Here is a 13,648-nt window from a genome sequence, read left to right on the forward strand (position 1 = left end):
ACAAAGCATTTAAAGTATTAAAAAGAGTCAACATTTTCAGAATAATATTGAATACAAAAAGCTGCAAGCAAATGTAAGGAGGGGGATAAAACATAGAGTATGGATCAGTACATGATGGAGAAAGAACAGCAGTAAGAGATGAGGAGAAAGCAGAGACGTTAACCTTTGTTGAGATTCATAGTTCAGACAATATTAGTCTAGAGGAAAAAAGAGAAAAGGGAATTATGATAGTGGGGAACAAAGATTTGTTAAAGCAAAAGGAATATATTAATGATCTGCTAAACAGGCCTTTCACAAAGACAGAACCAAGCCACATGTCTAAAAAACAAAACAAATTCAAGCAGTAGACAGGGATCAGATTATATAACAACAAGAAAAAAAAAATGTAAATGAATCATCCAAGGATGGATTACTTGAACTATATAATAAGGTTTGGGAGGACGGGAAACTGACACAAAGCTGGAAGGAGACTGCTCTAGTCCTAATAAGCAAACCATGAAAAGATTGCACAACCCCAGGGAACTATAGACCAATTGCTTTGACATCAACATCTGCAAAATAATGCGGAACATGATGCGTGAACATCTCACATATTATGTAGAAAGCAAAGGATATATATCCAAAAATCAGAGTGAATCAATAGATAGATAAACAATGTTTTACTAAATAGATCAATACAAGTACGAATAGGAATAGGTATTCACAAAAGGATAAATGATGTGTTGATGGAAATAGAAAACAGGATGGGATATTCATTGTTTGCAGATGATGGAGCAATTTGGAAGAGTGGAATACATCATAGTAAAGAAACTGCAGAGAACCATTATGAGAAGAGTGGTCATATAAATGGGGTTTTAATTATCAATAGATAAGACAAAGGAAATGTTCTTTACATGGAAATGTTTAGGTAACGCAGTTAAACTGAAACTATATAATCAAGAATTTGAGAGAGTAAAACACTTACTATTTTAGTGGGAAGTGAATGTGGGACATATAGGACAGCTTTGAAGGCCACAGTGGATTCATAAGATCAATATTAAGGATTGTGTGATATCTGGGTCAACAGCAAACACACATATCAAAAAGTTTGATCATCTTCGATATCAGACAATGAGACAATGCACAGGTGTGTTTAAAACATCCCTGATGTCCGCATTACAGAACACAACATTTCACAGATGCATTAAAGAGTTTAGTTATCCATTTATTGTTCCAGAAATGATTGTCAAGACATGAAAAATTATTGGAGAGGGACTATCAGCGTACACAGGAGGAATACTGAGGCTGAAGGAATGGGAGGAAGACAGAAAAGGACAATGGTTTCAGGAAGATAAAAGTACACTTTGATGTGTTCTGCAAAATAATTTAAGAACTGTTATCAAATAGCCAACTATTCCATTATCTTAGATTAACTGATATTAGCCCTTTAAAAAATGTTTTCCTTTATTTTTATTTATTTATTTATATTTTATTTTTCAGTCAAATTTAGCTCATTGGCATATTAGCACACTAGCTAACATTAACATGTTCTTGATGTCATGTTGTACAACACAAAATAATTTACACAACACAATACAGGAGAGCTGATAACAATAAATATTTAACACATCGGACAAAAGGCAAAGGCCTATAAATGCATATTTAAATTAGTTGAATATTAATAATTTGAACATTTTAAAATACAACAATCAGCTGTTTCTGTAACATTTTCTAAGAACGTGTTGCTTTTCTAAAAAAGTGAAGAAATTAATAAAATGCGATATACATTTTTTTTAGAGAATAATCGGTTTCAAACCAAAAATAGTATGTTTTTGAATAAAGACATTTCGTTAACAAAATAGTTAGAGATATTTGTCACTCATATTGTCATAGTAACGAGTAAAACATCAAGTTGTTTTATGTACATATTGAGTCAAATTGTTTTGTTTTTTTACATCATCACCAGGTGTCCAGTTCATCCAGGTCACAAAAAGCTGCTGCAGAATATCCTCATGTTTAATTTGAGGAGCTTCAGAAATCCACCTCAGTGAGTGAAACATATGACGTATGTCACCAGAGCAAATGAGATCCACCAGCGGATGTAGAGGAGCCTTGTGCACGCATCATTGTTTTGGCGATTGCTTTCACAGTACTCATGCGGAGAATATCTCTCTCACGAGTAATCTTTTAGCCTGCAAGCAGAGAACCGTGAAGGAGAATGTGAAGGAGTGTGTTACTGTGACCCCAGACAACCATCATTGCTCTTTTCTTTGAGAAGAAAATGATTTGGGGGGCCGGCCCAGTAGTCTCCCCTACAAGGCCAGAAAGATCTCTTTGTGACAAATTTGTCGTTTTGCTGCTGTGTCCACAAGAGTGTGTGGTGGTGCTCATTTCACTGCCGACTGTTTCACTAAGACCTTAACTAGGGTCAAGAAGCAGAAGGAGGGGACAGAGTCAACCTTGTTTGTGAAGTCCACCACCAAGCCTGGCTGAAGGAAAGTGATAAGAATAAGGTATATGTGGTTTATGGGTGGATTGCAAACTTCCAGCTGCATACTGCCACCTACTGGACACAAGTGTAACATCATATCATATCCATCCATCCATCCATCCATTGTCTACCGCTTATCCTGTATTCAGGGTCACGGGGGGGCTGGAGCCGATCCCAGCTGTCATTGGGCGAAGGCGGGGTTCACCCTGGACAGGTTCATATCATATCACTTTTTTATATTCCACCCACTAACCCTGTTATTTAAAAAGGTATAGAATGCCATCCTGTCATCTCCTACACCTTCTGCCTCTCTACTTCTTTCTAAGTATATGTTACATTGAGTCTCTCACCTGCCACTGGATGTTTTTTTACCTTATTATTATTGTTATAATGCTGTCCATATTTATAAAGCACTATTCGATTGAAAAACTATGCAATTTGATATATTATCCATTCACTATTATAACAAAAATCTATCCATATAGCCATCGTTACAGGTAACCTGCCACAGCCATTATTTGACAATGCAATTCTCTCATTAAAGGTTGTATCAGCGATTCTGGGCCGAAACATAAATGATCACATTCATCTGTTTTTACCTCACGATCCGCTAGCTGCCCGCCCCATAAACAGGCCGTCAAAAAAACGCCTCTCTCTAGGCAGCCTAGGCTCCGAGATCGCACACAAAAACAAATGGTACTACCAACACCTCAAAAGCAAAATAAACAGTGTTCCAACCAATCACAGACAAGGGGTGGGTGGCACGTTCATGAAAATGCGCGTCCATGATCATTTTCAAAACACGGGAGGGAGGGGCTAGCTGGCTCTGTTTGTTTTAGATCTCGCAACGGAAGTGAGGGCAACCAGAATCGCTGATACAACCTTTAAATGCTAGCTCCTCTTATATAATGTAACCAAAGTGATTCTCCTGTTGTTGTTTTGCAGTCATGCAGCTGCTGTGACCTGTGGACAGGATGCACATGAAGAGGACCAAGCCCCCCAAATCAAGGTAATCCTTAGTACCATTGGTTGCAGAGCTTTAACATTGCTGATGTGCTGGGAAGATAGCAGTTACTTCTTGATTGCATCACTTGTACAAATGTTCTCTGTTATATGTTGGTGGTCTATGTCTGTTTGGCCTTGAGGAGAATCAGCAAATAAACATATGCCTCAGATTCAAAAATGCTCTCCCACGTACAAGAGTGACTGTACAGAATGATATGTACAGAGGACCAGTTCAAAAGCACTACATTCAGGAAGCTACTCCTGTTACAATGGAATGACTACACTTAAGACAGCTGGCATAAGACCATGAACTGACTTTCATCAGTAACTTATATACAGGGTCAATATCGGTCAAAGAAATCACAAAGTTGTCTGGAATCCTGTGTTTGTTGGAGGAGGGGAAGAGCTAATGGCACATAAAGGCTTCCTTATTAGTCACCTTTTGGCTGTCAGAAATGTCAGTCTTGAAATACCAACATTCCCAATGTCTAAGATGAGGTGATGCAGAATCAGGACATTCCTTAGTCTCTTTGTATAAAAGCATAGACCAAATGCATACCCTAAATGAATAGTTCATAAACTTGAAACTTAAAAGAAGAAAAAGTTAAGACCTACGTTGCATTATTTGAGTAAAATTGCAATTATTATTTGAATATAATCGTTATTTACTGTAGAATAGAAACATTCCTTCTTCGGAATAAACAATCCAGAAATGTACCACATGAAGCAAAATCATCTTTTAATTGCATATTTATTTACAAATAAATAAAATACAATGAGGTAAATATTTAAGAAAGTTAAATTAAATTATAAAAAAATATTTTAATCAAGTCAAAATGCATTGAAATGGTCATAGTCATAGAAGATGATCTGTGTATACTCATAACAACTTGCTTATGTTCACTTCAAAAGAGCCGGTGAGAACTGTTGGGAATTGAAGCCGTCTAAATTCTGCTTCCCGTTGGACCACATGTGGCATCAAAGTAGAGTGGAAGGCATTGCGTAACACGACAAAATCAGTCCCATCAGACCTATTTGTGCTAGTGTTTGAAATCTATACTATGGTCCGCTTATATTGATAAATTGCCATCTCGATCTGGTGTCGGGTAAGGACACTCCACACAAACATCTGGGCATTACATTTCCAAGAGGCCACGAGGGCAATCTTCAAATTGGTCTAGCGGGTTGTGCAATTGTGGAGCATTAGGATACTCACATCTACATGACACATGTTGTTGATGAAGTGCACTTTTCTTTTTCTGGTTTCAATTCCCCTTTCTGTTGATTCAATTTGTACTATTTGTTTACTCCCTGTAAACTGGTGGCCAAGTCACCTCGTCTTGAGCACAAGCTTTTCAAGTTATGTGATGTAATACGCCCTGAAGTATGTGATGTTGTTGCTACCTGGACTGCGACGCGTGCTCGCCCTTTCTCATTGACAGGTATTCCCTAGTCTTCACTACACAGTTGTTTTTCCTGTTACACCTGACTTAAAAGGAATGTAATCCAAAAACGATTGGGGAAGTTAAGACACCACAGATCCCCTGTTGTTCTTTTTTTCTTTTGGTGTCTCACTTGTCAGCTATTGGTAGACACCTGATATAACTAGCTCATTACTATGATATGCTCATTATATAAATTATGTTTTTGCAGAAAACGGCAACTCTCACTTTTTTTAGTTGGATCAAGGCTGAACACTTATTGTTTGCTGCTGCCGTTTATTAAATAATCTTTTACTGTTACTTTTATTCTTGTATCTTATAACTCTCATTATGTTTCCTTTTTAACATGTAATCTCTTTTGGCACTTAATTTAGTGTTTTTAATAATGAATTAAGTGTGTTTCCTTTCTACTTTGTCCTGTGGCTTTTTCTGTTTTGTGTAAAGCACTTTGAGTTGCCTTGTTGCTGAAATGTGCTTTGTAAATAAACCAGCCGTGCCTTGCTTCATCCTACAACTGGAACTCAAACCTGACAAACCACCTGACGTTTTGCTGCAGTTTCGACTAACAGAAAAAAACGAATGCACCGCCGTTTTGGAACCTCAAAGTCAACCACAAGTGTCCCGACTATGTTGCGTACAGCTTGAGAATCTGAGGAAACAGGTTTCTGAGCACATGAAAATAATTGAAGTAAGACAAAGCACAAAATCAATGCAGCTGAAACAACTAACTGTTCATCCACACGAAGAGCTGAGGCCACCAGTGTCCACCATATGACACCCCAGGTTATACCCAGACCTCAGCCAAAGGCTTGGTTTTGTTTTAGGTGTGGTGAAGAAGCCTAAAGCTTTGAAAACCACAACAACAAAGCAACGTTTGACCCAAAGTACACAGAGAACTTAAAGCCAAACAGGAAGAATGAAGAGCCAAGCAGGGGCTACCCTTAAACCTACAACTACTCCTGTAGCGTGATATGCTGGAACTGATTTTAGGCGTTGGTCCTCAGTTGAAAGGGGAGTACATTGGGGTTCAGTCTAATTGATTCATTGACACAGGCCATTTTTAAAATCCTTATATGATTACAACATCCCATTCTTTGGGTAAACTTCTGGAAGTGGAAGGAGCTGCTAGCCAAACTGTCCCACACCTTGACTCCTCCCCAGCACCTTAGCACTCATTGTTTCGGCGGATCACAAATGTTCAATGTTCAATGCATGCATCTACTGTGGCCACACACAATACACAACGGTGTATCATAAAACACAAAATGTAAACAGACTGCTCAAAATAGGTGCACAACACCACCTCCTTAAACAGGGCATATGGAACATCTCCAACAACCAGTTTTAAATAACATGTTAAGAGGAAAATTGTTGGGTATTCCTTTAAAAATAGTGAATAAACAACCCACTACACATTGTTGAAGATACAGCTGGCATGAATAAAGAGACCCTATAGGCTACAGGGCAGGCCTTTGCTTGGGCTCCTTTCCTGCTTGCCTGTATTGACCTTTCAGCTAACATCATCTCTGTCCACCTCAAAGTGAGCCACTCTGACTTCCCAGGCAAATGTTCTTTTACCGTCACCATTAAGCATCCACAACACTGCAGATACAGAAAGATAGAGTGGGCTGCTTAATGAAACCTAATGCAAAATGACTGTTAAAGCAGCAAAGTCACATTCATCACAGAACAAGAGATAAAAGCAAAATGAAAAGCCGTAAATTATGAACCTAAAATGAGAGTAAAATAAAGTATGGGTTAGCTTAACTGAAATGGTTGTACTGCATGTGTACTGAATGCACACTGTATACAGTGATAGAGCCACCGTTATTGCATTACTGCAAATATGCAACAGTACAATGTGTTATAACTGAAAAGACACATTTTGTTGTTCTTGTGTCATCTTCATTTTTCGACAGAAAAATGTTTTTATATGCTACTTGATACTTGTAAAATGTTGTACTGTCTACTTTGCTACATTTATTTGACAGTTTTAGGTGTATATTCCATACCATTATCAGCTCAGAAAATACAATCATGTTTAAGATTACACTAGAACTTTCATGTTTCAAAATTCTCACATTCTTTCATTGAAATTACTTTGTGAGGAAGAAGTTAAATACTTCAGTATTGAAAAGCTCAAATTAAAGAAAAGGTTATAAAATAAATCCAAAAGTACGTAGCAGAACTGTCTTTTTCTTCTCTTCTACCACATGAATTATCTAAATTAAACTACCTAACTGTATAAAGTATTTAAAACTAGTTCAACCCTCAGTATTAATAGTTATGTATTATATATTATATAACCCTTTCTGCAAAATATGTATTACTTTTAATATGCTACTTTAAGTAATTTAATCTTATTAAATGTATTCATCTTTTTCTTACTTACTCTTATTTTTCCTCAAGTAAAGGATCTGAGTGCTTCTTCCACCACTGATAAGAGGAATAAGAAAATTAAAACAATTATTTTGAAAATCATTAAGATTTGAATCAGCAAAGAACAATCCAGTCTAAATGGCGAGCCTGAAGAAATCCGCTGCCACATTTCTGTTATGTAACATCGTGTGCATCGTACAGAAGCAGACAGCACATCATTTAGCTGTTATGTATCACGTAGGAAACTTTATTCATGCAGTTACTGGCTGCCATGTAGTGATTACTGTGACGGGAACATAAGTAAATCAACAGAGCGGGACGGTTATTGCTCAACAGGAGAAAACACCTCAAACGACCCCTGCTAAGTGTTCAGGTGGGCGGTTACTGTATGTTCATTTCCTGTATAGAGACACATTGAAGAAGAAGGGGAAGAGGTGTGAGTAACAGAAGTCTTTGTACCTCTCTGACCTTGAACCTATCGCTCCTCTCACTGCAAAATGCAAACACAAGACAAAAGAAAATGCTTATCTAATGTAAATTCCTTTATCCCATGTTGGAAGTGGACGTCTGCAAACAGTTGTGGTCGATGATGAACCGTGTATATTGTTGATAATATTGTTACCACACTAAGCCCCACAGTAGCATCCTCTTTAGCAAAGGCGAGTGTAGAAATGGGGGAAGAGAGGGTGGAGTATTTGACATGCAACAAAGGTCCCGACCCATGCTGGAATCAAACCCTTAACGTTGCGGTTGTATGTCGTGCGCTGGAGCCACTCGGCTACCAAGGCACTCCTTGTTTGTGTTAGTTTGCCGGTGTCACTTTCTAATATGTTTGGATAAGCCTTTAAGTGTCATTGTGAACAGTCAAATTAGCTACCAGGCACATCATTCACAATTGTCATAACCTTTGATTCAACAGTTGTCTGACATGACAAATTACTATGGAATTGCTATGAAGTATTTCCCTGTGACGGATGCCAGATCATTATAATGATGAATAATAACACACATTAGCACAGGTTTAGTGAAAGTGCTGCACCGTGAAGGTAGGGAGAGTTCATGCACTTTGGAGTTTAGTTCATGTGTTTGGGTGACATGGGCTTTACTTCCGCGTTGGCACCCCCTCCCCCAACCAACCACACACACACACACACACACACACACACACACTACTATGTGCAAAAATAATAACTTCAAAATCAACTTCCTTCCGATTTTTCATTTTGTTCCGACTGAAGTATTCCACATGATGTAAAACATTACTGAATTAGTAACATTTGCCACAAACCTTTTTGCACATTGGATGAAGTTGATGAAATGCAGAAAGGCACTGTTATCACACTAAATAAGGAAATAAGTCATGCATCTGTGGGCTAAACATGGACACATACAGTATACCCAGTTCCTGATTCATTTGCTCCGCCATGTAAACACTAATGCAGTCTGATGCATCATTCCTGTGATTAGTGCTACATTCATGAAGGTTATAAAAGTTTTAGTTTGACGTATTTTAAAAGCTATTGATTGATTCAACCTTATCATTTTGGGGGATCTACTTTGTGATGAACAGTATCACATTATAATGAGGATAATCCTTCTTTGACCATATATTACTGGTAACCCCAAACTAGAATAATGGGTCATTTTCTGTAGCTAACCTTTTAAAATGATTCAGTTCAATAAAAGGTTATTCTCATCAAACTAGTAAATGCTGTATCAAGGTGATAAAGCATTGGTACATTGCTTTCTGAGTTGTTAAAGGGGATCTCCAAACAGAACATTAGGGTTGAGTTTCTTCATAATAATGTTTATTTTAGACCAGATTATAAACCGACCAAATGACAAAACAAAATGATACAAACATCTGGGTGTTTGGACACTCTTTTAATCTTACTGTGTTCACATCATGCATGAGAGCAAGAGCTTAAATAACCAGAGGGGGGAAATTAGGTATAAAAGAATTATATTTATAAATAAATACATTTTATGTTTAAAAAACCTTTTGAGCAACAGTCAATAGAATATAAAGGTAGGCCTACTTGTGCTTTACTTGAATACTCCAATTTTCTGCAACATTAAAATGTTTCTTATAATCCAGTACTACAATAATAGTGCAATTAACACTGGCAGGAGTCATTCTGCTTGTATATTAAATACTTTAACATTAAATACATTTTATAATACTTTGAGTGCGTAATACTTCTGTATTTTACACTGCTTTACATTGTTGTATTGCGTTTGAACTCAAGTCAAATATTTGAAATGCTTAAAAAAATGAACTAAGTTAATTGATAATAGCTTATTATCTAAGGAAATAAAATGAGCACCAAATATTGTCAAGGATAACATATAGTCGTTTAAAATTAAATTTGAACTGTAAAGTTCTGTCCTGTTAGTCAATGTACTGTGTTACTCTTCAGCAGCGTCAATGAGGAATAATTTATTTAGGGTCCTTGGCAGACACAGCAGTAAAAAACTCTTGCTTCAGGGGGCAAAAGTTCAGGGATAAAAGGGATCACTCAGGAGATTACTCCCATGTACGTAACACGGATGCCTAGAACACAAACAAATAGCATTATGTTGCCCGGCTTTATTTAGTCGCAGCGTGCCTGTTTGTGTGAGAGTGACTGCTTTTCTAACCTTATCCTCACCAGTTGTCTTTTATATCACCAAATGAAGAATTAATCTCAGTTTGTTGTCTTTGTACATATCTCCCTGCTGCCATAGGATTCTCCTTTTAGCTGTTTAAATGAAACATCTTTTTTTTTTTTTCTTCTTCTTCTTCTTCTTCTTTTTTTTTCTCAAGCCTCCACTCAGGGCAGTGTTTTTCAATCAGATTAGTACAGCACATTCTGTTCTGTTTCACTTCCTGATGACTGTGCAGCCTGTATCCCTGAATGAACTCACCCGCGTGCTTCTGGTTACACCAAGACACTCATTCAGAAAGACGCATTCTTGCAACCGCCTGTCAGATTTTTAGTACTTCATACAATTTTTAGTAAATGTGTAAACCAGTCTTAAGGAAAACCCTATAGTGTTTATTGGTTTATTTGAACAAAATGCACTTTTCAGTGAGTATTGAACTCTTACTCGGAGCAGAAAGAGACTCTGTAGCTCAAAACATGAATAAGTCTATCTAAATATGTTTATTATGTTGACATTAAACATCTAAATACTGTTGATTTAACCTTTAACCTTCTCATTTTCTTGTTACTATGGTTGCTGCTTTCACCACAACAGGATCAAGATGTGTGTGATGTTTCAGGAAGGAAGACAACATCTCAGGCTGTGTGTCAATATAGACATTTATTCATGCGTTTCAGTTCAACTCAGGTCAGCCGAGTTCATTTTTGACCTCCGCTTACGCATACAAGACGGGAGGAAGTGCCAACAAAGCTACCAGGACACCGCAGTACAGACGAGGGTTTAGGGAAAACAAACAAATCTCTGCCTGAGCTGGAGCCGTGATGAGTTTAAAAAAAAATAATAATACATGTATGTGTTTTAAGCCCACAAGACCACATCAGTCATCCCACGTCTGCACTATTCTGTTCTTGTAATGGAATAAAATGTTCTAATATGAGAGCACTTTCTCATGATAACCGATTGCTCAGACGATTACTCAGCCGGTTGATAACATCCCTGTGGGTTTGCACAATTAGGTTCACCTGTGTTATGTCACCTTTGTTATAAACGGGATCATCATGTTCCCGTCAAAAGATGACTGTCTGCCAGCAGCGTGGTCAGACAGTGTCCTCATCACCTATGACTGCAGGATTCACCCACAAGACAAACGCAATAAAGTTTTAACTATCACCTCAGGTCAAGCAAATCAGGGAGATGCTGTATACTCACACCAAGAGTCTATGCCACAGCTTCAAGTTTGTGTCTTTCTAAATTGTAATGCACTGAACATAAATAGAAGCAGCGGCCATAAAAACACTTTGTATTGGAAACATCCTATGCGGACATAACAATATACCAGTATCCTCAGGCCACAAAAGCACCAAGGCAAGGCCATAAAAAACTTTTATGACTTTTATGGGAAATCCCCTCCCCCTCAATATATACGAGTTGCTTCAGTGAAAGCCTGACTTCATCAAAGACATTCTGCACAGGATTTTTCAGTTTTAAAAATGTCATGGTCTTTATTTAAACACAAAAGAATGTAAACAAGCATGTTTTTGCATCTTATTGTTTATCTCTTCTTCAGACTGGACTCATCAAAAACAGGACATTAGGACATTAACTCCCACATCCCCTCGGTTCGGTTCCACATTTACCCATGTCTTCATCTCCTTTGTCTTTGTGCATGATTTAGTCCATGTGTTAACTACGCTGGCATGTATTGACAACCATCTGGTCCAAGGTGTGTTGATCGGAGAACTATCTGGTGGGGTCAATGAACCTTTTTTCTTTGCAGATAAATATTTGACTTGTAAAACATGAGCTTATGAAACAAAGTAGGCCTATTATACAGGAATGATTAAATATAACAACACCTGGTTTATTACTTGAAGTTATTGTTTCACACACTTTCCCAGCAAACAATAGGCCTTCCTGGAAGGTCCCTTTAAGTTTCCCGTTTGGTCATATTTTTATTTTAAAATCCAAGTGTTATTCTCAGCAAACTGAACGGTTTAGTGCGGATCCAAGGAACATGGCTGGCCATTGATACGTTGTCATAACATTAATTAATTAATGATTAAGGAATATTATTTTTTTTAAATCTGAATTTTCTTCCAATAAAATACAGTTAAATCTCTTAGGCTAATTTCAATCAAGCCTGTCCGTTAAGCCCAACTAAATGTAAGATTGAACAAAAATGTTTTTGCCTTTATTTATTTATAGGCTCCAATAGATTGCTCTCATAAGTATGACATCAATGTGCTTCCTGAAAGGTAGCCCACTCCTTGATACTGCTATGTGGACCAATCTGCCTCCCATCCCTGCTCGGTTGCCCCTGTCGACCTCCCGGGAGAAGCTGAAAGGACTTGCGGGGAAAGAGACGCCTCTCGCGGTCAGATGACGGCGGGCAATGAATGGACGTGCGAGAGCTGACTCACTTGAGTTGTCGGGTACATGAGCTAGTAAAGACTTAGCAGCATTGACAACCAGGATGAACGTAATCCCCCGAGAACGTCGGAGGTATCGACGCAACATTAGCGGGACGTTCAAACAACGTCCACCTACGTCACGCGCGGCAACTCAGCGAACGTTCCAGGTCCGTTAGGAAAACTTTCCGCAACCAACGTTCCTGCTAACGTTTGTGCATTGCAACGTTGCCCGAACCGTTTGCTTCCTTAATCACATTGTCTTACTTTAAAACCGTTGAGATAGAAAACGTCATTAGGTTACAGTTTATACTGCAATACCGCTGCAGGACTATTTTCTGTGCGGATTAATACTGATTTGCAAAACAAACGCTGATAAAATAGGATGCATTAATTAATGCATCCCCAATTTATAGGCTACCTGAACAAGGTGAGTTTCGTTAGGCACGTTTTTATAGCTTCTTCCTGAAATGAAACTAAACAATAACACATAGCACCACTTGGACCAGTTTCTTAGTACTTTTATTTTTAATTATTAAATATATTTATTAAGCGTATATCATTTTTGTTGAAAATTATGACTCATACCTGTGCTACTTTTTCATTATTATGTTGCTATTTTAATATTTAAAAAAAAGCAGCAGCGTAAACACGGCAGTAACGTAAACACCAGTTCATCTCCACAAATCATCTCCATCCAGTAAGAAAATCACAATAAAAGGTACCAGGCAGCAGGCAAATAATAATAAAAAAAGCATTTATGTCGAAAGTCCTACCTTAAAATAAGTTACAGACAAACGTTACAGCGCTTCTACTTATAGCGTGAAAATCCCCGATAAACAAAAATAAATCAAATAAAAAAAGGCGGGGTATTACCGTCTCTTATAGAAACGTCTCCCGTCTTATCGGGCAGCGTGCGCCTTTATTTCGGTGCTTACACGTCCGTCTGCGCGCCTGGCCGGGGCTCGCTTATTACACAGCAGTGTTGATGATATGTGTTGTCAGCTGAGAGGAAAGGACAGCCTGCCGCGGTACAGGCTGTTCCCGGCCTGGCTCGGCACGGAACGGGTTACAGGTCAGGGTGTCTATTGGAACACAGTGTTCTCGTCAGCAGCGGCAGCGGTACAGCTACAGTACAGCCGGAACATTGTGTTACTTTGTGGCTGCTTTCCAAGACCTGCCCCTTAATTTTACACTAGACGCCCTCCCACAACTCTACTCCATTCTGCCCCCCCCCCCCCCTCTCTCTCTCCCCCCCTCTCTCTCTCTCTCTTGCATGTCTCAGCCTCTCTCCCTCG

The sequence above is a fragment of the Eutrigla gurnardus genome (assembly GCF_963514095.1).
Source record: "Eutrigla gurnardus genome assembly, chromosome: 2".
NCBI lineage: Eukaryota > Metazoa > Chordata > Actinopteri > Perciformes > Triglidae > Eutrigla > Eutrigla gurnardus.